This window comes from Meleagris gallopavo, chromosome 6 (assembly GCF_000146605.3).
Source record: "Meleagris gallopavo isolate NT-WF06-2002-E0010 breed Aviagen turkey brand Nicholas breeding stock chromosome 6, Turkey_5.1, whole genome shotgun sequence".
Classification (NCBI taxonomy): Eukaryota; Metazoa; Chordata; class Aves; order Galliformes; family Phasianidae; genus Meleagris; species Meleagris gallopavo.
The window spans coordinates 3,919,358-3,942,935 of record NC_015016.2 but is presented as its reverse complement, the minus strand read 5'-3'; the positions used below and the strand labels follow the sequence as shown (position 1 = coordinate 3,942,935).

Here is a 23,578-nt window from a genome sequence, read left to right as displayed (position 1 = left end):
ATGAGAGTGAGGGCCACTGAGAGAGGAGCGAGTGTGTATCACTGCCGCTGGGAAGCAGATGGGCTTAGCATAGAGACAAAAGGGATTCACTTATTCCAGGTAACCAGTGGAGTATCGTGCACTGTCTGGTACAGCTGCTAAGGCCAGGAGTGTTTTGGTGGAAGACCCATCTGAGTAGAAGAGCACTTGTGCCATGAAGGCATATGAAGAGCTCAGATGCAGAAGCTAACATCTCCATCAGTTTCCAGAGGATCTGCTCTGCCTTTTCATTTGTCTGCCAGCTGTAAAGCCTTCTCTTCCCTTCTCCATCACATTCTCCTGCTCATAATTATTTCATCAAATCAACTTATTCTCTCCTTCCTGCAAGTTTCAAGTTCCCCAACTCCATTCTGCAATAAATCTGTCTAAAACCACAGCTGTTTCTGCAACCCTCACGCCTGGGTGCTTGTTTTTATTACCTGCTTTCTATTAGACATATATATGTATATATAAAATACATATATATTTTATGTGCCTTTCTTTTTCTCTCATTTCTATTTCCTTTCCACTGCATTCTTGCTCCCTCTCTCCTCTGGCCTCACCACAGCCATTTGTCACTCTCTGGACATTTTTTTTCTTTTATCGAGATGTTTTCTCCAGGAATGTTTTCCGCCAACGCAAGCCCATTAACTTCCAGAGTTCAGCTGACAGCCTGGGCTCCAGGACCACTGCCTTGTGACATGGAGTGCTTTCAAGATGCTGGAATTGGTTGGTAAAATAGCCCGGTCACATGCATAAGAGAAAAAAGAAATGCCATACGAAAGATAATAAATTTTAAAGCTGTGCCTGGGTCTCTCTGTCTCCGCTGTTTTTATTTTCCTTCTTCTTGCATGGTAATATGTTAAATGGTTGTGAGAATCTCTCTGTTCCTTAGCCGGAGGTTTTTCTGCTGCAGACAAATTTGTGTTGAATTTCTCACACCCACCCTGAAGGATCCAATCCTTTGCAGTTCATGAGACTTTGTTCATGCTATCAACACAGACAAAGGCCTTTGAAATCACAGAATTACAGAATCATACAGTTACTAAGGTTGGAACAGACCACTAAGATCATCTAGTCCAACCATCAGTTGGTCTTGGTTTAAACACTCAACTGGTACCTGAATTATCTGCATTTAAATTAGCAAGCTTACATTTGAGGATTCTTTAGTCTTCACTGTTAATTGGATCTTGCTAATGATGAGAGCATCATTAAACTGACGTAATCCCTGTCATCCTGTTAGGGAATGATTTACAGAATTGGGAAGGACAGCCAGCAGTGAGGCTGCATGGCTCCAGATGTTGCTGATGGCTCTGGAGATGCTCAGCTCTGGGTCATGGTTTGGTGCCAGCTCAGCCTATGGCTGTGTCACAAAAATAATTGCATTGGTTAAAGCAGAGCTGGAAGAGGACAAACACAGAATTAAAGAACCATAGAATCCTTAAGGTCGGAAAAGATCTCTAAGATCATCCAACCCAATCATCCACCTATCACCAATATTGCCCACTGACCACAGCACTCAGTGCCACATCTCCATGGTTCCAGAACACCTCCAGAAATGGTGACTCTACCACCTCCCCAGGCAGCCTGTGCCACTGCAGTACCACTCTTTCTGAGAATAAGTTTTTCCTACTATCCATCCTGAACCTCCCCTGATGCAATTTGAAGTCATTCCCTCTCATCCTGTTGCTAATCATCCTCTTTTCTGTGCAGATGATGAAAGGTCAGCATCAGCAAACTGATGGATGAACCACCTCAGGGTGTAGGATGCATCATGGAGTTTTCAGAAGTGTCTGAACTGTATAAAGAAGCCACACTGGTGGAACAGGACATGGGAAGAACTTATGAACTCACTGATGGAGGAGAAACCTGAGTCACAGGTCTATTTTTGGCTGAGTCAAAAAAACAGGGGCAGGAATATACATGAAGAGGTGACCAAAACCCACCAGAAATGGGCAGAGCATGCTCCAGGTTCATTAGAGGTTAAGAGTTTGAGTCTGAAGAAGGATGGTACCTGATGACCTGTCTATGGTAAAACCTATAGAACAGAATGGAGTAGATGTAATTATTAATTCCCACAGAACTTTACATGGCTGATTTTGGCTCCATGGACCATTTAGACCCAAACTATCACTTTATATTTTTTTCTTCCATAAGATGAGGCACGTCCCTCTCCTTAGAATCATAGAATCACCAAGGTTGGAAAAGACCTCCAAGATCATCCAGTCCAACCATTCAGTCCAGTCCATCTGCCACAGAAGGTTGAATAAAAAGCAGTGATGATATTCCCGAACTTGACTTAATACAGATTAAGCACCAAAGCCTTTTAGCAACAGCTTCCCCTTGGCCTAAGGAGGTTTAAGACACAGTGGGGACAGGCAGTCAAATGCCCCCAAAACTAGAGATGAACCACGACCGCCTTGGAGAATTCATAACCAATATCAGGTAGTAAAGCTCGGAGATTTTAGAGATCACAACATTAGTAAGGCCCAAAGGAGAAGCCATGCAGGTCTGCAGGTATCTCATTCCCTCTGAGACCTCCTGGGGATCTGGAGATGTCAATGCAGCAGGGACAATGGGGGAAGCTGGGGACAGGAAAGCAGAAGCTGGATGAAGGGGAACTCGGGACACCTCCAAGCACTGCATGTCTGGGATGGCTGGATAACGTCTTCAGTTGTGCAGGCTCTGGAGTCTAAGTGTAATTCCCCATATCCCAACACAGATGTTGAAAATAGGGCAGATGAATCATGCCCTAAAAGTGCCTGTTTCTGCTGACTACAAAGGGAGCTTGGGGTGACCGGCTCAGCTGGAAATGTCTGCGTTGTGGATATATGAAATCAGGTGAGAGAAATTCCACGTCTCCCACTGCTTTGTCTCAGTTTCTTACCTGGAAGAGTCACTTTTCAAGATAAAAGGCTGTCCCAGGCTCCAGGGCTTCTTAATTACGTACTGAGCTGCTCAAATAAATGACAGCGGTCGGCTAGATAGAAATTTCTGCAGACTTCTTTGCAAAGTTGAAGTCAGTTTTGAGGTAAGACTTCTAGTTCAGTGCAATGCACAAGAATTCAGCAGAAGTTTCATGGCTAAATTAAAGGTTTTTAGTGCAGCCAATGGGAAAATGAGTGTTGCAATCAGCCCTCTCTCCCTCATCTTGTTTTCTCTGAGATTAAATTCAAACAGTTGTATCCCACCCTGACAGCATGCACGTCCCACAGGTTCTTGTGCTGACTCCACAGATTTCCTTCATGAGAATTACTGCAGGAGCAATGTGAAAAATTCAGGTTCTTATCTCTTCTCCACCCCAAATAATCAAGAGCGGTGCCTTCCTAGGAGCAAGCAACTCATCTGAGCATTTTCCATCAAACTGAACCCCGGGCAAATTGTTGATAAAAGTGATATGCTTAAACGCCATCAAGCTGAACCCCAGGCAAAGTGTTGATGGAAATAATATGTTTAAATGCCATCATTAGGTTTCGTTGTTATCAACCTAAGCTGAGCAGCGCTGCTCACACTAAAACTTGCAAACTGAAGGAGAAAGGCTTAGAGTTTATACTAAAATCAATTAAATTTATGGTGATAGTGGATTTTTTTTTTTTTAATAATTGAAAAATGAAGGAGGAAAAACTGCAAAAAAATCATCAGCCAAGTCTGGTTTGGCCATGCAGGCTTGATGGCAGCATGGGCTGTGATGCATACACTTGTGCAGTAGGACATGGACCGGAGCCACCACAGAGCATCTGTCAGATGATAACTTGCAGTCATTTGCAATCTCTGCTGGAGGCAAAACCAAAGGTTTGAGCCAATGCTTCAAGTTACCCAGGCCTTCTCTCTGGGTCTTAATTCCATTTTCTTTACATCCCGTAGAATAATTCTCTTCTGCTGCTCTACTGTTGCACAGCAGTGACATCCAGGGGCCATTTTATTTGCTGTTGAGTTCAGTCTACTTGATATCCAAGAGCATATGTACCTGAGCCAAAACCCCACTGAAGTCACTTGGAAAGATCCCCATCAATGTCAACAAGCTTTCCATCCATCTGTTTTACTCCATGTTTTTTAACAGTTAGCAAAAAAAGAGCTTTCGTGCCCAATTACCTTGGTTGCTACCTTTTTGGCTGAGTAATTTAAGAAAAGTCTCCCTCTGTCAGCCTTCTGTTCAACACACAAAGTGACTTAGTGTGCTGTGGTTCACCCAGTACCACCACACCTCCCAAGAGCAATGGCCTACAGCACGAGCAGCAGGTCCATCCACATCTCTGGGTGGTACCAATAGCACAGCCTCAAGCTTTTCATAGAATCACAGAATTGTTTGAGTTGGAAGGGACCCTGAAAGGCCATCTGGTGCAACTCCCCTGCAATGAGCAGGGACACCTACAGCTCGAGCAGGTGTTCAGAGCCCCATCCAGCCTGACTCGAGCATCTCCAGGGATGGGGCAAACACCACCTCTCTGGGCAACCTATTCCAGTTATCATAGAAAACTTCTTCCTTATATCCAGTTTAAATCTCCCCTCTTTTAGTGTGAAACCATTTTACCTTGTCCTGTCACAACAGATCTGGCTAAAGAGCCTATTTCCTTTTTTCTTACAGCCCCCCTCCTTTAAATACTGAAAGGCTGCTATCAGGTCTTCCCACAGCCTTGTGCCGAAAGCCAGTTCCATTTACTCCTCTGAACATGTGGTCAGCAAAACTACTGAGCCAGATGCAATCAGATGTGATATTTACCACTATAACGAGTACTTGATACCAAAACCCTGATAAACTTGGGCCATGGATGTAAAGTGGTCATCTGGGCTTGAGGAGGGGAAACCTCACCTCAGCACCTGAATTTCTCAGGCTGCATCTCAATTACACCCTTCCTTGATGTAATATTCATCATTGATACCTGGGCAAACATTGGTAACCTGGAGTAAAGTCACTTCATCTTTCCTTCGATATACTTTCTTACTCCAAAGCAGTTTTCCAGTGCCTGAAATCATGCTGGCAAGACTTCTCCAAATCTTTCCTGTTTTCTTAAGATCTTTTTTTGGAAATGTGAACATCAGAACAAGGCATAACGTTTCAGAAATGGTCTCACTAATGTTGTTTACAGAGATCCTATCACTTCAGCACTCCCTCCTCACATTTGCCGGCAGCGTGGCCAAGGATTACTCCAACCTTCTTGGCTAGGGCACTGCTGGGACTTCATATCAATGATTGCTTACCAGCAGCGTTCTATCTGCTCTGAGTCATTGCTTTCCAGGACGTGTGCCCCCATCTCCTAGGTGTGACCCACATCCCTTCTTCCAAAGCATCTGACTTTTCCCATGGCTGCATTGAATTCAGTTCCTCAGATGTTCCCTCTTTGGCCAACAGCACCTGCCTGCCCCACCAGCCTGCATCCACTGCGACATCGCATCAATCTTGTTTTCATACCATCTGCACATTTTAACATTCTCTTGCCATTCACATTGCTTTGAGGTTTCTGGATCGTTCTCCAGCTATTTGCTCTTCACATTTTTCTTCCTCCCACTTTCTCTCAGCTTACATTTCGCCACCCATGCTAGTACTTTCTCTAACACCAGACGGGTCTTCTGTTTTCCAAAGGTGACTTACTGAGCATGAATTACTGAAACCAAAGGCAGAGGTTTGGGTCTGGGGGCAGGCGAAATGAAGGAGGATGACACTGAAAACATGCTCTTTACAGACCAGAAATGCACTGTGCGCCCCGTGCAGCAATTATCCTGCACTGAAAATGTGAATATGAAAATATTCCTCAACATGGAAGAAGTACATAAAGCCACCGGAGGAGGATCTGCAAAAATCCCTTATTCTCAGCAAAAAGAAATTTTCCCATGGTCCAGCAACTGTTTTTATAACCTTTTCCTTGGTGTACAAGAATACCAATAAATAGGTAGCAAAGGAAATATTTTGCTACTGGCTCAACTACAGCATCGCAAGCACTTTCTCCATTTGCTTTTTCCTATTTTCTCCTTTTCCCAGTTCACAGACCTGTTGCTGGTTTTCCCCAGGCCAAATTCGAAGGCTGGATGGAGAGCTGGGGGAAATTAAAAGACACCAGGAGGTTTTTGCATTTGTATCTTTAATTCCTGGTTGGGATGTACTGGTCTGTGAAAAGGAGAAATGAGGAAAAGAGGATAAGAAATTTCTATATTAATAGTAGGCATGCTGTACACAACTTGATACATGCAAAGAGAAGCTGCTTGCAGCCTTGTTAAATGCACCAGTAGAGATTCGGTTTTAGGGTTTTCTTCATGAGAAAGTTATTTGTATTCTTGAGTTTCAGCCATGCACAGATTCTTCTCATTGGAGAAGCTCATCACCTTGTAGTGGATGTAAAATCATAATACCTGTGCCAATGGCACTTAATCCCATATTGCAGTTGGAGAACTTAAGGCAGATCGGGCAGCTCACCAGGCATCCCATGGACTGTCAGAATGCATTTGGGGACATGTAGTCAGGAGCTGATGCTGGAGCTGCTGCCCCATCTTCCTTTGCCCCCGTTGCCCCCATGTCACCAGGGTGAGATGTCACCATGCATCTCATGGTTGGAGACCAAACCAAGCAGTAGTTCTCGGTTTAATACCAGCTCTTCTTTGAGTCTCTTATGCAAAGGATAAGAAGCTTTTGTAAGCAGCCAGAGTGATTATTCATGAGTACTCATTTGCAGCAGTGCTTGTTCTGCATGGCAGTGCTGGCGAGCTCACCTGGAAGATTTATGGGAGGGAACTGAGGGCTGAGAATTTTGCCTGAGCGATGGTGGGGGCCAACCTGGTCCATGGGCACCCTCCTACACCCCCATCCTGGTGCCAAGCCCTGCTCCTGCCACAGACTGAGCTCAACCTGTCATGTTTTATTTCTTGCCAACTACACAGAGGGACAGTCTGGGGAGCTGTAAGCTTCCTAAAGAAGCTCGGCCTGGATACTGAGGGGTGGGCACAGCCCTCAGTTGGGTGATGATGAGTGATGATAGGTTGCCCGGAGAAACTGCCGATGCCCCATCCCTGGAGGTGCTCAAGGCCAGGCTGGATGGGGCCCTGGGCAGCCAGACCTGGTGGGTGGCAACCAGCCCACGGCAGGGGGTTGGAGCTCAGTGTTTTCTCAGGTCCCTTCCAACCCGAGCCATTCTCTGATCCCATCATTTTATGATGACCTAAAGGTATGAAGGTAGTATGTGGCATCACCTAGAGGGGAACACAAGCCCATAGGGTCCCCCATAAGGCAGCACGCCCTGTTCCCTGCTACAGGCTGTAGGGACTGGAATTTCCTGACTTCCAAGCCCTGGGCTGTGCTGACTTCACACCCACTGAAAGTCTCCTTTTCTGCTTCGTTCCACACCCTACCCCCTTCCGATTTTGTTTGTCTGTGGTTTTGCACAGGGGAAAAAACAAAGCAACCAGGGGTTTTCTGGTCTCCGCGCCGCCCATCCGAGCACAGACAATAATATTTAGCTGCTTTGATCAGTTTTTTTTCTTGCAGTATATTTAGATAGCGAGCTGCAAATTCCAGCACGGCAGCAGCAGCAGCAGCAGCTGCAAGCAATGTGGTGCAGAGCCCAAAATACAGGCAGGGCTCGTCAGCACAATGCAGCGCCGGTTGGGCTGGCTGCTGTGTGATGTAACTCCTCCTTTAATTGGTTTTCCAGAAAAATCATTTGGAGGATTGCTCTGTGAACGGCTTGGAGGTGGCGTGGGGGGAGGAGGGCAGCTGTCAGCTCAGGATGGTGTTGGAGCTTGAGGGTTGCACTCCCTGCCCAAGATGAGCCCCTGGGGCTGGATCTGTGCTGAGCTGTTGGATCTGCTGGCACAGGGACTGTGGTTATTTGTATGCTTGCATAGTGTCCAGTGCAGAGCAGTATGCACCTGTGGATGCAACAGTAAAACGAGTGATAAATAATAAGGCAAGAAGGAGCCAGTGCAATTTAATCTGTGTGAGTTGGGAAGGATGCTCGAGCTGGCAGAATGCAGCTTTCCTTTGCTTGGTGGGTCTGGGGATGCTCACCCAGGCTGAAGCCATGCAGCACACAGAGGACGCAGAACAACATTGCCAGCTCCCTTTTGCTCCATTTGGCTTTTTCAATTCATCTGTAGTTTGTGGAGGCAACTTTGCTGAGAGGGAAGCACAAGGTGTTTAGGGGGCTACAGGGGGAGACGGACCAAGTGGCAAGTGGTCTGCCCTCCCTTCCTCCCTCCCTCCCTCCCTCCCTTCCTTCCTTCCTTCCTTCCTTCCTTCCTTCCTTCCTTCCTTCCTTCCTTCCTTCCTTCCTTCCTTCCTTCCCTTCCCTCCCTCCCTTCCCTCCCTCCCTCCCTCCCTCCTTCCTCTACCTCCCTCTCTCCTCTCCCTCCCTCCCTCTCTCCCTTCCAGTGCCCATGTCCATTAACACAAAAGATCCCACTGTCTGGATCTGAGGTTTCAAGCCCTTTTACACCTTGTCTTCCTCTTGGATGGCAAAGAGGATGGGTCTCTCTCTCCTCTAGAGCTGAGGGACCTCCAAGTCCATCCTACCTATCTTTAGTCTCAAGCAGAACCTCACCAACACCAACTCCAACATGTTGCTATAGAAGAAGTAAGCCATGCTTGCTCCAGGACCTCCAGAGCCTCCTGGCAGTGTGTCCTGGTGGCTGCTCATCCTTCTCCAGTAGGAAGCTACACCTGATGTGTAGCCCAGGTTCCTCTCTTAGTGATGCAATTCCTTACTTGTTGTGCTCTTGTGGGCATGGAGAACAGACCTTCAGAATCATAGAATCTTGAAGGCTGGAGAAGGCCTCTAAAATCAAGTCCAATCCCAACCCTTCCCCACTATGCCCACTAACCATGTCCCTTAGTGCCACATCTCCATGTTCCTTGAAAACCTTCAGGAATGATGACTCCACCACTTCCCTAAAGCCTGTTCCAGTGCATTACCACTCTTTCTGAGGAGATATGGTGAGAGTACCTGGTGACTTTCCTGGGTCTCTGGCATGGCAAATAACAGAATTGTAGAGGTTGGAAGAGACCTCTAGAGATGATCCATGCCAATCTCCTACTAAAGCTGGTTCCCTACAGCAGGTTGCAGTGTTAGGGCTTAGTGCTGGAGGTGAGCACAAGGGCAGCACCAGCTCCATCGTTACTATGCTGCAGGTCAACCTATCCGTAACTCACGCAGAGCATTTCTTACAGCAGAGAAGTACAAGCCGAAGAATTCAGTTGGCCAGATTGGAATTGTCTTTTTGTCCTTTTGGAAAAATAACAGCATAGCAATTCTATCACTTTGCCCTCTCCCGTGCTGTACCGGTAGCTGCACTGAAGCTGATTGATTAGTTTAATAACAAGCAGTTGATATGCAGCCATAAAATTATGCACTTTTACTCATCAGCCTGATTGAATTCCTCTGCTGACTGTACTGGAACAGCATGGCAGAGCTATAATAATGAGGGAAGGAGCCAAGGGAAAAGGCAGTGCGCTGCTGTTATTGTTGTTGTTGTAGAGCTGGGGAAGAAAGTGACTCCAGGGAGGAGCTTTTCCAAAATAAATACCAAAATACAGAGGGAAAATGTTAAGATGTAATTAGCCCTGGTATAAATGACACTAAATGCCTACTGGGATTGAAGCTGCTCTGACACCCACCTGGTCTATGTTAGGGATGCAGGAGGTTGGAGCCCAGAGGTGCTGGCCCCACTGAACCCACTGAATAGGGTGAGAGGGGCTGGGCCCTTTGCAAGGCAATCCAATCTGATGGGAAGAAATGGGAGTTCATGGTCTATTCTGGCCATGAAGGGAAGGATGACATGATGGAGCTGGGTAAAACATGCACGGGAAGCGTTTGCCCCTGCCAAGCCCATGCGAATGGCATATGTGGGGAGAAGACAGCGTGAACTGAAGGATCAGCAGGGGCAGGCTTGGGCTGATGGAAAGCCATGCAGCCCCATCTGTGCATGGAGACTGGCATTTAAAACTTCCCAATAAAACATTTCTCAGTGCTGCTCAGCACTCCGGCATGGCACGCTCAGTTGATGGGCTCACTGTCCTGCACACATTTATTTATATGACTAATTGGTCTGTGAATAAGTCGTCTGCTTCTTGGGCCTCTGCTGGTGTCATTGCTGCAAAACCTTTTGATTGAAACACTCACTGGCTGCATCTCCAGAATGAGAGCTGTGTACAGGGAAGCTGGCTGCCTTGGGGCCATATCCAGCCTCTATCAGAGGACCCAATCCACAATTATCAGGTTCTTCCCTTTGGAGCAGATGTCCCTGAAGGACAAAGTGGGAAAAAGGGAGGGAACAAGTGCTGTTTGGCAATTATTATCTTCCAGAAGAATGTTAGGCAGATGCTTGCACAGCTTTTCTTGCCTTTCTCCCTGATTGCACCACAGCCATATTTTTCCTGGAAGCAGTGCTTCTTCTTATTTACTCCAGTGGGCTTTGGGTCAGGCCAAGCTTGCATGATGCTGCTGGAGGTTACACACAGCTGCTTCTCCAGCTACCCTCTAGTTATTATGAGTGCTCTTGTCTGTGGTCCTTGGGTGGGCTTTTACCCTGGGTCCCCCTATGCATATGGAGCATGTCCAGGGTATCTGGCTTCATTTTGGGGATGTCTCACATTGTCTCCATGGGTTCTTCCGTCTCTTCTTAGGGAAGAGAAGGGAAGGGAAGGGAAGGGAAGGGGAAGGGAAAAGGATTTAGGAAAAAGATTTACTCGTACTTTTTAAAAGACTTTTTATGGGAGGAAAGTGCAGTGAAGCAAAGCACAGGTTTCAAACGTGCTGCCTGTGTTTTCTCTCTGCAGAGGCAGCTCTCTAGCTGTGCACTGCAGGACAGTCACCGCCTGTGTTTGCTTCCAGCTCTGTGACCTCCTGCTCTCTCCAAATGTCACTGCAGCGCCGAGCCCAGCTCCCCCCGCAGCCCCTTCCGGGCAGGGACACGCTGAGCACCCACAGACTGGAAAGCCTCCAGCTTCCCCAGCTGCACTGGATCAGAGCTGGGTCTTTCCTGGGCTTTGTTTTGCCGCTGCCCTTTAGCTATCACTGCTAAACCCACGATAAGACAAATATTTGCCCAGCACTGAGAGCTGTCGATAGGTAAATTGCCCTGCACGTCTCACACAGCATGGGCAGAGGTGCGTGGGCTGCAGCCAGGAAAATCCCCAACTCCTTTGACCAATTGCAGTTTATGAAAGATACCGATTACCCCCCCAGGGAGCTCATCTTCTGATTTAGAGCTCAACTTGGCATGCGGGCAGCCTTGCTTTGTAAATACAAGGATTTATTTACCTAAACTGCAAACCAGGAGCAGCTGATGGAAGCTGGGACCTGTTTGTCCCCTCCTCCAGCAGAATGGACCAGATGGGTCACCTCAAGGTGCCTCCATGGACTGCCAAGGTGGCACACAGGGTTTGATGTGGGGAAAGACACGCTGCTGCCCTTCAGGTGCATCCTAATCATTTGTCACCATCTCTGTTAAAATGTGCTTCTTTTTTTCATTCAGATTTGCCCAAACCTCAGCTTTCCAACCCACTGCTATCATATATTTCTCCTCTAGATCAGGCAGCCCCTCATCCCCTCCTCTCAGAGGCAATTCTATGCTGTAATCAAGTCCACTCCCATTGTTAGCTGGTGTTTCTCAGCCTTCTCCCTCTGATGTATCAGTTCCAGATCCCACTTATCTCTGTGACTCCTCATCCCCAACCATCCAGCCTCATTTTACCTCAAATTTCTCCATTCACACCCCATGTAGAAGTAGCCCTACTCCTCGCACAGACTGAGCCCTCCACCTCCAAGACAAAAGCTCTCCTTTCACATGATTTCATGGGCTGCTCTTTGTCCATGCTGATCACTCTATTTTTTCACACCATCATAGCTCTCCCCACGACCAGATGGGACTGTTCTTTCTTGGAACATCACCAGCTAGTCAACACCTGTCTGAAGGCAACCATTAATTTTTCATCCAGTATTGAATTCATCCATACCCACCACACTGATCTCCTAAACGGAGCGATTTCATTTTCAATGCATGATATTTCGTGCTCGAAAATTACCAGCTGTGTATTCAGGAGCACTAATGCCATTCTGCTTCTACAGTGCAGGTTTCTCAGACTGAAAGCTCTGTCAGCCAAAGTGTTTTAATTTCTGCATATTAAAGACCGGAGCTCTTTTCCACTTGAATTCAATGGCTCGTAGTGGATCCCCACCCACTACCCACTCTTGGGTAATGTTGGCTCAGAGATGCAAAGGCATGAAAGATTCTCTGGCTCTGAGCTATCAAGAAATCTTAAATTGAATGGTTTTTTTGTTTGTTTGTTTTTTAATTTTTATTTTTATTAATAGGTGTCCTTTGCTCCCTTTTCTCCTTTCTTTCTTCCTCAACACACAGCCCTATTCTGTAGCTCTCCACTTGTGCAAATTCCTCATTTGTCACTTCCAGCTCCCTGCAGCACTATATAAGCTACTGAAAAAGCTCTCCTCCTTCTTTGTCACATCAATTCAATCTGCTCCTGTCACACAAAATCTGGCTTTGTTTTGCACTTGCTTTGCTTTACTCCTGCCCATTTTGTTATCAGTTTGTTACCTTTCTGCTTGAATTTTACAACCTGTAGCCAAAGAGAAACCAAAAAACCTTCCTATCCAGGAGCTTTTGTTATCTGCCCACCTTTGTCATCTTCCACAAAACCTGAGCACATCACAGAGGAGACAGATCAACCCACTATTTTTTTTCTCCATCTCTCAGAATAATTTCCCATCCACATCCCCTGCCAATTTATTGCCTCCTCAAACTCATGGGGTTTCCGAAGCCTTTGCTGACCTGCGTAACTCCATGTGATGCTCCATCTGTTGTTGACTTCTATGTGTTTACTTGCTAAAGAGAAATCTGAAAAAAAAAAACGACTTTGAGGTCTGGCCAATGTCACTGTCATTCCTCAAAAACAAGGCCTGCTATGGATAGAGCTCTGACACTGATCTGCTCCAGCCCACTCTGGCTCAACCCTAGGGATGCTGTGCAGTTTAAGGTATGGGGAGCATGGGTCGCTATGGTAGAAGCTGCTCTTCATGACAGCCCATAACCTCCTGGTTGCAGCTTGGACCAGTCCCTATGAACCTGCTTTAATGAGGATCAGACCTCAGTATTTTATCTTAATCAACATTCTGCATTCAGATGTAGACTGGACTGAAGGTGTGTCCTGGTTTGTACATAATTCCCCCTCTGTTCTGTCTCCATATAGGCATACAAGATGCCAGCACTGGAACTGGACCTCCAGGTCAAGTATATTTATACATATGTGTATATGTGCATGGTTGGTGAGGTGTATTAAAAACAGTTTATTTCAGAAATAGCATCATTTTTCCTGGCGGAGGAGAACAGCTTTTCTTATTTTCTGTGCCACTCATATTTTTGGTCTTAGCAAGGCAAAATGCCAGGGAATGACTGTGTTTACCTAAGAGCAGCTAAAAGAGCTGCATAGCAATCAAGGTATCAAGTGGGTTGGGCTGAAAATAGATCAGCTTGGAAGGATTTTGGTCAGAAATGTTCAGCAAGAGACTAGATGGCTGTGAGCACTGGTAACAACCTACAGAGACTTTCATTTTGGGGGAATATATCTCCACCTTGCCCAAACTAATCGCTGCAATGCTTTTGGACAGCATCTGTGGTCTGTCTGCTGACACACTGCATCATTTCCCTCTCAGTGAGGAGTGAATTGTGCTCTTCCATTTTCTGAGGTTTAGCTTTCTAGGTGAGGAGCATCCCTTGCACCATTGGTGAGCAAGGTTCATGCTTCTTCCTCCAGCCCTGAACCTTACTGTGAAATGAGAATCAATGTTGGGAGCAAGATATCTGGGGAAAACATCTTTCTGCAAAAATCTATTTTGAAATGTGTTTGTGGCCCCACTGAGACAACACTGTGTCCTTTACCTCAGTCCTTCTGGAGTAACTGTCCTTGTTTAATCCCTTGTAGCTCTCACTCAGAAGTCCCCCAACTGTCCTCAAGACCAGGTTGCATGGGGCACTGGGCATCCTGATATAGTGGGTAGCAACTGTGTCCATGGCACTGGAATTGGAGCTGGGTGGGATTAAAAGCTCCCTTCCAACCCAAGCCATTCAATGATTCAATAATTCAATTATTCTGTGATTCTACGATGAATTTTCGTCTCTGCCTTCCTTGATGAGCAGACAGGCTCTGCCTTGTGCCAAGCCTAACTGACCCACGTGATTACCAAACTATTTGCCAGTGGCTTCACATATCCCACTTTATACACTACCTTGTGCCAGCTTTCCTCTCTGGGCATGTTTGTAGCACTATTGTGGCCCAGGGTCTGGCATGTCTCTGGCATCCTGACAGTCACGACAGATTACAGGAGAAGAAAGTGTTCAGCAGGTCCAGGAAAACTTTCAGCCTGCAAAAAGAAAACATGAACACGGTGCTGTCCTCTAAGGTGTGGGTATGATACAGGTCTGGTCCCAAGCCCTGGGCTCAGGTCCAGGCAATATGAACAACATCTCCATGTCTTTGCAGTACTGATCTCTGTGTCATAAAATCCAGGTCCTCTGATGGTCAGGGTATTCTAGCCCTGTACAACTCGAACGCAATGTCACCGACCATGCAATTCTTCTTAAAGATCTTGCAAACACTGTACAAGGATCAGCATCTCATCAGCTGACTTCTGCCCATCAGAGAGACCCACCAACAGCCACAAGTTCGTGACATCTCTAAGTGAGCCCTGAGGGGCTGGTTCTTCATCCTTAGGCAGCCACAGGCTGCAGTTCTGTGGAAAACAAATAGCAAATATATGATATATGACCTTCCATCGTCAATCTGATGGTCCTTCCCAGCTGCTGGGGGGGAAGCATGATGGGATTTTCCTGCCCAGAAGCAACTATGGACACTTCTAAATAGAGGTTATTCATTACATATACATTCTCAGTTTTGGCTTTGAAATGGACAAAAGTCATCAAACTGGAGATATAGTAGTACTGTTTCAGTGATAGAGGTATCTGCCAAGATCACACTCCCTGTGTGCTCATAGCACCCAAATTTCACCTTCAGCCTGTCCTGTTAGGACAGGCTGCTCAGCATTTTGGGTGAAGGTACTGCATGCACCACATTGACTATGATAAGCAGACACAGCTGCAGTCCAGCCCACTGGCTGCAGAGATGCTGTAAGGATGCTTCATTTTAGCCTGCAGTGGGGACACAAATGCACTTGCTTGCTTAGGGCCCAGGGGCTTGATCCTGCTCACCAGCAAGGTTCCCAGGTGCCCAATAATCCCTGCATAAATAAGGACAGATGTCTGCCCATCAGCCAGTTCCATACTTGTTTACATTTCAATGTGCATTTAAAAAAAATACCATGACTGGATAACACTCTCCCAGAGACCACTTTATTTCATATCTACTCAGACTAATGCCACATTCAGAACTCCCCTGCAAACCTGGGAGAATTATTTGCAGGGCTACTGAAATTCAAAGAAAAGCTTCAGTTAAGGACTCCTTGGGTTTTCCAGGCATAGCTTGTGTAGTTATAATAGGAATAATGTTATTTCACAGGAAATAATTACCCATCCTTGGAGGTAGTCAAGCCCCTGCGCACAAGGTTGGGCAGCTTTATGCACTAGGAGGTATCCTTGCCCATGCAGGGAGCTGGAACTGGATGGTCTTTATGGTTTCTTCCAACCCAAGCCAATCTATGGCAATGGACACAAGACACGGCCTGTTGGTTGTACATCTAGGGAAGGTCAGGACACTTAGGAGAATCAACTGTTCTTCTAAGCACCAGTCCCAAGGAGCTTCCCAAGGAGCAAGGAGATCAGTTAGTGATCCCAGTAGCTCACTCCCTTTATAATCTCAGACTGGTAACACTTTTTTAGGGGTCTTCAATAGGTGTCTACACCCCTTTGCCTTCTCAGCTCCACACACTTCACAGCAGGTACCTTGCTATCTCCAGCCAAGGAAAGTGCTGATGAACCACAAATGTGTCATTTCTCTGGCATTTGGGTTATCCAGGTCTTCTTCAGCATCTCTGCAGGTGGGATGCATATAGCAGCCATGCTATAACAACATGGACATAACAACCACAATGCTGGGATGCCCTGGCAGTGATGTTAAGTTTGGTGACTTCAGCTGCTTGGACAAAGCACGTGTGTGCATGTGTAGTGTTGGAAGGCCCACGAGTTGCTTCATTAACAGACCCTGTCCCTGGTACATCGGGCTTCATGCCGTGTGTTTTGCTTCCACATAGAGCAGTTCATCCATTTGGACAAGAGCAGAGTTGGCTACAAAGCCAAGCTGCAGGAGGGAGCAAGCAGTAATCTTCAACCCAAACCATTGCTGCTGTCGGATGAATCCCTAACCTGTGCTCCCAGCTGGCCAACAAGAGCTTGCAAGGCTAATTTTATGTCTCTGGCTTCAGGTTACAGCCTGGCACCTTAAAATAAATCAGCACTGAGTTCAAGTTAACTTAAAAAAAAAACCCTGGCTGGTAGGTTAGGGATGGAGAAGAAAATAAATTGTGGAAAACTTAAGCGAGCAGAGAAGGAGGCAGCACCCATGCTGCTGTCAACCCAAGCACGACTCTGGCACTGGGATGCAGCAAGGATAGGAGCCCTTGGGCAAAGGGGCAGCTGAGAAGAGGATGGGAGCCATGAGCAAAGCACCATGCTGCTCTGGGTACAAACTGTGCTCTGCAGAAGCTGATTTGAACCGTAATTTCTCTTGTTACCACTGTTTCTTGTTACGTCTGTTCCTCTTCTTTCTTGTTTTCCCTCTGCCAAAGGAGCAGTCATTCTGAAAACTAGGAATTATTGTGGGGAGAATTATTTAGGAAATAATCCCTTTTTTTCAAAATGGGAAATTAAAATAAAGACAATCAGATATTTTCTCTGCTCAGGAACAGTGAGGGCAGAAAGAGGGGAGAAATGCCTGCAGGAAAGAAAAGCTTTCTCCTCGCTTTGCTGTCTGCTGGAACAGAAGCGAACGGATGAATGAGAAATAAGGAAAAGTGAGTTGTGAGGACTGGGTCCGAAGGCTGACTGCTGCTCATTTGCTCCCTCGGAGCAGGCAGTCTCACAGGACAGCTTCAGGTAGCATCTGACCACGTCTCCCAGCTCATCTGCGTGTGGGTTCAGGGTGTTCTGGAGCTCAGCTACATCTGCCAGCCATTTGGAGCTGGATTCCCTGTGCACACGCCGAGGAGAGCTCGGCTGGTTGGATCGAGCATTGCAAAGCCGCTTTCTAGGAAAGAAGCTTTGCACAACAGAAGGGAAAATAGGTCGTCGTCAAGGTTTAGGGCATTTGCAGAAGAAAGTAAACAAGTGGGTGAAATGGGAGGACAGCTCAGTTATGATCCCTGGCAAACCTTTCCATATGCACCAGGGAGGAATCGCTGCCCCGTGACACCCACAGGTGCTCTTTGGGGCACAGCTTGCACCTATGCATGGTGCACTTAGAGCAGATGCACCCCCCGCCATCACTGCTGATGGGAGCAGGAGGTTATAGGATGGTGCTGAGCAATTTGCTGCGGTGAGCGGAAGGCTCCAGGTCCACAGATTTTACTGTGTGGGGGTTTTGGTGTCACAATCCCTGGTTGTGCCCCAAGGGACCCTGTGCAGACTCCAACCAGGGCACCCCAGCAGCCTCTTCCCACTGCCTCCTCCTCACCACAGTGCTACAAAAATCTCCAATTCAAGACAACAAATAACAACCACCGACCCACTGCAAAAACACAAGCTCCTAAAAACACCCTCAGCAAAACCCCTCGGGGGAGCTCAGCTGCCCCCCTGTGTGCTTCCCAATCCCATTACCACTCTATCGACCCCAGCGTAGGGTTGGGGCTGGGGGAGGAGGGTAGGTGAACAAGGTTGTGGGCTCATGCAATGCCAAGGAACGCTCTGTGCTCATGGTCTGCAGGGCAGCAGGGGCTCCTCTCCCACCCCACACATCTGCCAGCCGCCTGGCCCTGCCGCCAGCCGCCCCAGTACATCTTGTTTGTGTTTTTCCGCGAGCACACTCCCAGCGGGTTATGTCAGAGGTGAGGAATGCAGGGCCACCCTGTGTCATGAGATCAGACTTACATTTTTAGGCTGAAGGCTTTTTACCGTATTTTCTGGGAAGCAGCGCGCCCGCGGGGCCCCGGAGGGGTGGGAGAGTTCCCTTCGCCTCCATCCCTTCTTCCCAGCCCTCGGACGGGAGGAGCGGATGGGGCCCGTCTGCTGGAACAAGCTCTCCCTCTGTTCCTTGCAAGGAAAGGCAGTGAATTAAGGCGAATGAAAAGGCAGCAGTGAAAGGCTGCCGGGCACCACGCCAAGCGCTCTGCAAAAGCTGGCGGGGAGAAGCGGCAGCAAGCTGCGAGCTGGAGGGACCAGCACTGCGAATTGCTCCATGGGGGGAACTCATCTGAGCTCCAGTGGCAATGAAACAGCATCCTTCTGGGGATTGAAAGCACGAGGAAGAGGCATGAACCCACACAGGGCATCGGGGAGCTGGGCCAGGAGCTCCTTACGTGGAGGGTCTGACCCAAAGCACTGCACGCATCCACAATTCCCCATTGCTGGTAGTGCAGCCTCACACCAAACCTTTCTAACTTCTTGCCTATGCTGTGCAGAGGCCCTCCTGCTAAAGGAGACCTGGTGCAAAACCCAAGTCGCCGCTGCTTATGGCTTGCATTGCTTCCAAGAGGAGGGGAGATGGTTGAGTCTCAGTGCCATCACATGGAGAACCCACGGAGGTGGGCAGGAGGGCTATGGCAGTGCCGAGCCCACCTTGATGCTGGGAAAGGCTCTCTTCTTAGCTCTGATGGGGATTATTGCAGGGGAGTTTGATAGATGACCTTTAAGGGCTCCTTCCAACTCAAACAATTCTATGATTTTTTCTTCCTATTTTCCTGAAATAGTTGCAATTGTAAACATTCCGAGATGGAAAAGACAAAAAGCAAAGAGAAGCACTTCCACCGATCATATCCAAAATGAACACCACTGTTATTCTTGTTGTTCTTCTTCGTTGTTGTTCTGTTTTGACTTACGGAGGGTTTTGACTTGGTGCTGTTTTGTACTGTGTCAAAAGGAAAACAAACCCTGAAATATCAAATTCTTTCACACAATGGCCTTTCCTTTCTCTACATGTCCCTGTGAGATGGGCCTCTTGCAGCTCTCCTTTCTTCCCAGAACAAGAGAACAAATACCAGGAAATCTGGAGAGATGAACTGCACGGAGCTGGCTGTGGTGCAGAAGCGTGGAGCAGCCCCATCTTTCCCATAGCTCCAGTGCTGGCTGGTCCCCATCCGGAGGCCAGGTAAACCTCCAGCCAGCAAGGATGGTCCCTCTGCCACTGGCAGTTTCCTGCTGAGGCCCTCAGACTCCTTCTCCGCGTGGTGGACAATTTCACATCGTCATCTCTCATCCTGGTTCCTCTGTTATCTACCAGCCTGTTTGCTATGTTATCTCACCCCAGGGAAGGTTCAGATTGGATATCACGAGCAGTTTCTTCTCAGAAAGAGTGGTGATGCAGTGGCACAGGCTGCCCAGGGAGGTGGTGGCATTGCCGTCCCTGGAAGTGTTGTAGAGCCATGGAGATGTGGCACTGAGGGATGTGGTCAGTGAGCATGATGGGGGGGACTAATGGTTGGACTTGGGGAACTTATAGGTCTTTTCCAAGCTTAATGATGCTGTGATTCTGTAATTCCACATGTGGTCCGCGACTCTTTCAGTTACTCTATCATAGCTCCAAAAGCTTCATTAGGAAATTCACTCTTTCATGACACAACCTAGGAAGGGGCTGATAGCTGGCTCTTAGAAATTAGGAAAGAGAGGCTATCGATAACATGGGATCCTTGGGAAAAAATGAGGCTTGTTTAGTCATTCATGATGCCATTTTGTCACTCTCTTTGTCTGCCTTGCCTTTCATGAAGTTGTGCTTTGGTAAGATTTCCTGTTTTATCATTTGGAGTTGAGGAAGCAGAAGTCTTGTGATGATCTGCGATTGGGTTTCAATTCTCCTGGCCCTACACACTGACCCAGAGCCTAATGACTGCCATACAAGGGCTGGAGGAGGGGTTGAGAGTCTACCTTGTTTGTCCCAGAAGACTCCTGTTCTATAAATGACATGAAGAAAACAACTTGGCTTTCAGATATCTTTTAGATGCCCGGTATGCTTTGAGGAGAAGAAATAATCACTAACAATGATAATATATCTTTACATTTGATATAAGTTCAGTTCAACTGCGGTGAACTCATGCGCTTTTGTTTCTTAAATTTGGGGGAAACAGACAGACATCACTCAGCAGCCACTCACTGTTTTAGCACAGAATAGTAACTAAGGGAGGCCAAAGTCTGTATCTGTTACTCTGGCCCAGATGGTGATTTGACTTCCCAAGCAGGCAGTGGTGACCCTTAATGGCTGGGAACTTGAGGCTTATGCTCCACCTCTACCCATGGCCACCAGGGCTGACCTAGAAACCTGGAGAAGCATGTGGTGATGGATAATCTATTTGAAAGACACTGGAGGATATGTTGGCATCAGTGGAGTGCCCTACCACAGAGAAGTCTCCTGAGAACTGTGTTAAGACAGGTGCATCACTCCAGAACATGGCCAGAGTTTTCCTATAACACTGCTGCATCTAGGACCACCAGATATCCCACAGTCAAATGAGCAAGTTAAACTCATAATTCATCCTCCCTGGTTCCCATGGGGCAGCAAGAGTGCCCTAGGAGCTCTCGGTGACTTTGATTCTCCCCCACTGTGGTTCACTTCTCTAATCCTTACACCCCGCATGGCAAAACAGAAAAGATCTCAGTGCAAAAGCAATAGTCAGCACAGTGCCCCATCTTTCCTTACTCATCCCCTGCGGTCTGACAGCTGGCTAGCAGGAATCAGAAGGTGCTTGGGAGATGCTGAAGGGTGTTAGAGAATTGTTGCACAAGCCACTGCAGAAAAAAGGTGTGGGAAGGGTTTTGGGCAGCAAAAGCATGATGATTTAATCAACTTCTGCAGGATTTTTGCCAGGCATATCCTGTCCAGCTTGCATTGCACTGGCTGGCAATGAGGCGAGTCAGTGGCAGCCAACTTCCAATGACCACGACTAGCTTCCTTTCAGCCTCAGTAGCTGATTCATGTTTTGGTCTTCTGCCCCACCCAGTCTAGAGTGAGTTCAGCACGTCTTCCTGAGCATTGCTTTCCTGCCTCAAGGCTCTCCCTCCTCTGCTGACCTTCCCACATTCACAGCTCAACCCTCTGCCACCAGTCCTCTCTGTTCTCCTGGACTGGACATCACGTAAGGCAGGAGCCAACAGCTTGTTGGCTTTGACTCACCATCATCTAGGAAAAACGCTGGCCTATCCTGATGGCTATGCTTCCTCTTGCACCATCTGCTGTTCAGCACAGCCATCCCGAGCCCAAAGAATCCGTGTTTATCTCCATCACCCTGTCTCTTGGCAAAAGGCCACTCTTGTGGTCACTGTTCCTATATGGCACTGCTGAAGATGGCATCTGGGAAGTGGAGCTGTGGAAATTGAGCACTGGCAATGGGCTGGCATCCTGGCAGTGGCTTTTTGCATTTCCTGAGTCTTTTGCTGGGGCAGTGGCTCAGAAAACATCAACCTGCATAAAGTTCAAGTTTGGTCTCAGTGATGTACCTGCCTATAGTCTGAGATAGGAACCAAAACCTGATGGTTTCCTGTGGGACCTGGACTCCTCAGTGGTGTGAGTGTGTGTGGTCTGCTTCCTTAAATAACCACCACGTGGGTTTTCTCTCTGACAGATGAGCAGCTCACAGGTGCAGTCTGAGGCTGAGAAAAGGAAAATCAAAAGAGATGCCTTGATGTGGTCTCTTACTGTCTTGCAGAGAAAAGAAGAGGTGAAGTCTGGCTCCCCTGTTCTGCCAGGCTGTTCAGATGTTCCATCAGTATAATTTTTCCCTTCTATTCCTGTGGGTCAGAAAAATATTATTACTGCAGCTTAAAGACAGGAGATGGGTAATGCCTGAAGGACTGGGATACATCCTCTGGGACAATGAGGATCTGCTTGCATAGCAAAAGACCCAGAAGAAGTGGGGATGTGTCCATGTAAAATAACAGAAAACAAAAGCTTTTCTTTCTCCTTAAATAAGTCAGTTCTGTGTTTCCTTTGTGGTTCTCTTTTAAAAGCTTGCTGAATTTAAGGAGGATGTGGTCACACACATTGGAAGCTCCAGATGCTAAAACATAAAAACACAAATCTGCATTAAACTCACATTTCTGATGAGTTAAATCTCATGTGCTCTCACTCTATTTTTCTTGCAGGCTGCCATAGCTATATCATGTCCCAGGGAGAGCATTTGCCCACCACATCAGATAATCTCTCCTTCATTCCTCTAACAGGATCCAGTTTTCTATTATTTACTGATGTCACTGTAGCCTAGGAGAGAAATCAACACAGTCATGAATTATGGACTATGCTGGTAGGACATTTCACTCTGTTTGTTTGATTTGAGTGTGAACAAACACCAGATAATTAAAGATGAGTTCAAGCTACAACACTCACTTCTGTCTCCTGAATTGCCCTGCGTGGTGAGGAGTGTCTGGATTGAGTGCTTCATGTGCATAATTACAAAGGTAAGATCCTTCAACAAAACCTGCAAGTTGAGAAAGCATGGGCAGCCACTGTTGAGCTCTTCTTCTACAAACTACTCTTCTTCTTCAAACTACAGCACTCCACGTTCTGCTTGACATTGTCAAGATGCAAGTGAATTTTTGTGTGCCCTCTGAGTTTATAGCTCTTATTGTTGGTTACAAAGCTGAGAGAATTAAGTATGTTGACTTTGGGTCTGGAGGACTCCTTACTTGGGTGTTTGAGCTTTAGCTCATCATTTTGAACTCCTGGCCATCACACTGGTGAATGCTTGCTTTGCTGTCGGATGAAGATCACAGCTGGCAGCCAAACATTTGACCTGGGGAGTGAAGCCCATTACTGTGTGACTCACAAGGTAAAATCAACAACAAAAGCCTTATAAACAAAGCCCAACTCAACTGCTTGCAAAATGCCACTATGACAGCAGCAGCATGGAGCAGTATTTTTACCACTTGGGAGGAAAGAAGGCTTTCCTCCCGGGAAACCTTTTAGGGTGTGACATTAAACAAGCACCTGTTCCTAGAAGCTGCAGATTGGGCTTAAAGAACGCTGGAACTGATCTATGGCAATTATTATTCAACACCTGAATTGCACTGGTGCCTGTGACTCCTCTCACAGTGCATGTACCACGTGCTGCTGCGTGGCACGCATCACGGTCTGTGTGGACAACTCAGTCTCCAGGGAAGTGTCAAGCAACCGAGCAACTCCCCTGGCATTGATGAAACCCATAGGAAAGCCACTCGAGGTGGGGAGAAGCGTTTTTCTTGCTGGTTGGTTCACATTTTATGTGCAGTTGTAAAATTTAAAAGGTCATTTAGTATGCAATCAGCAGATGGAGTAAGGCATTTTTTACATCAGAACCGTGACAGGCTGTATCCAGCAACTGATCGTTAGCTGTGATGGGCACATGGGGACCTCATACAGGGACACTGCAGCCCTTTGGGGAACTTGGAAATCCTGGTGGCTGCTAGGTTCCCACCAGCTTTGGTCTTACAC

At 47.2% G+C, this 23,578-nt stretch overlaps 1 long non-coding RNA gene across 2 annotated transcripts; it reads right to left on the bottom strand.

The window, feature by feature from the left end:
• Positions 1-4,579: 4,579 nt before the first annotated feature.
• LOC104911330 lies at positions 4,580-18,397 on the bottom strand. Of its 2 annotated transcripts, XR_793834.3 has the most exons (5): positions 18,055-18,397; positions 14,247-14,381; positions 12,793-12,858; positions 8,015-8,121; positions 4,580-7,875 (listed from the first exon to the last, which is right to left on the bottom strand). It is a non-coding gene; the product is annotated as an uncharacterized LOC104911330 (long non-coding RNA). The 2 variants fall into 2 exon arrangements; XR_793833.3 differs by lacking the exon at positions 4,580-7,875 and having other exon boundaries at positions 7,921-8,121; positions 18,055-18,369.
• Positions 18,398-23,578: the final 5,181 nt, after the last annotated feature.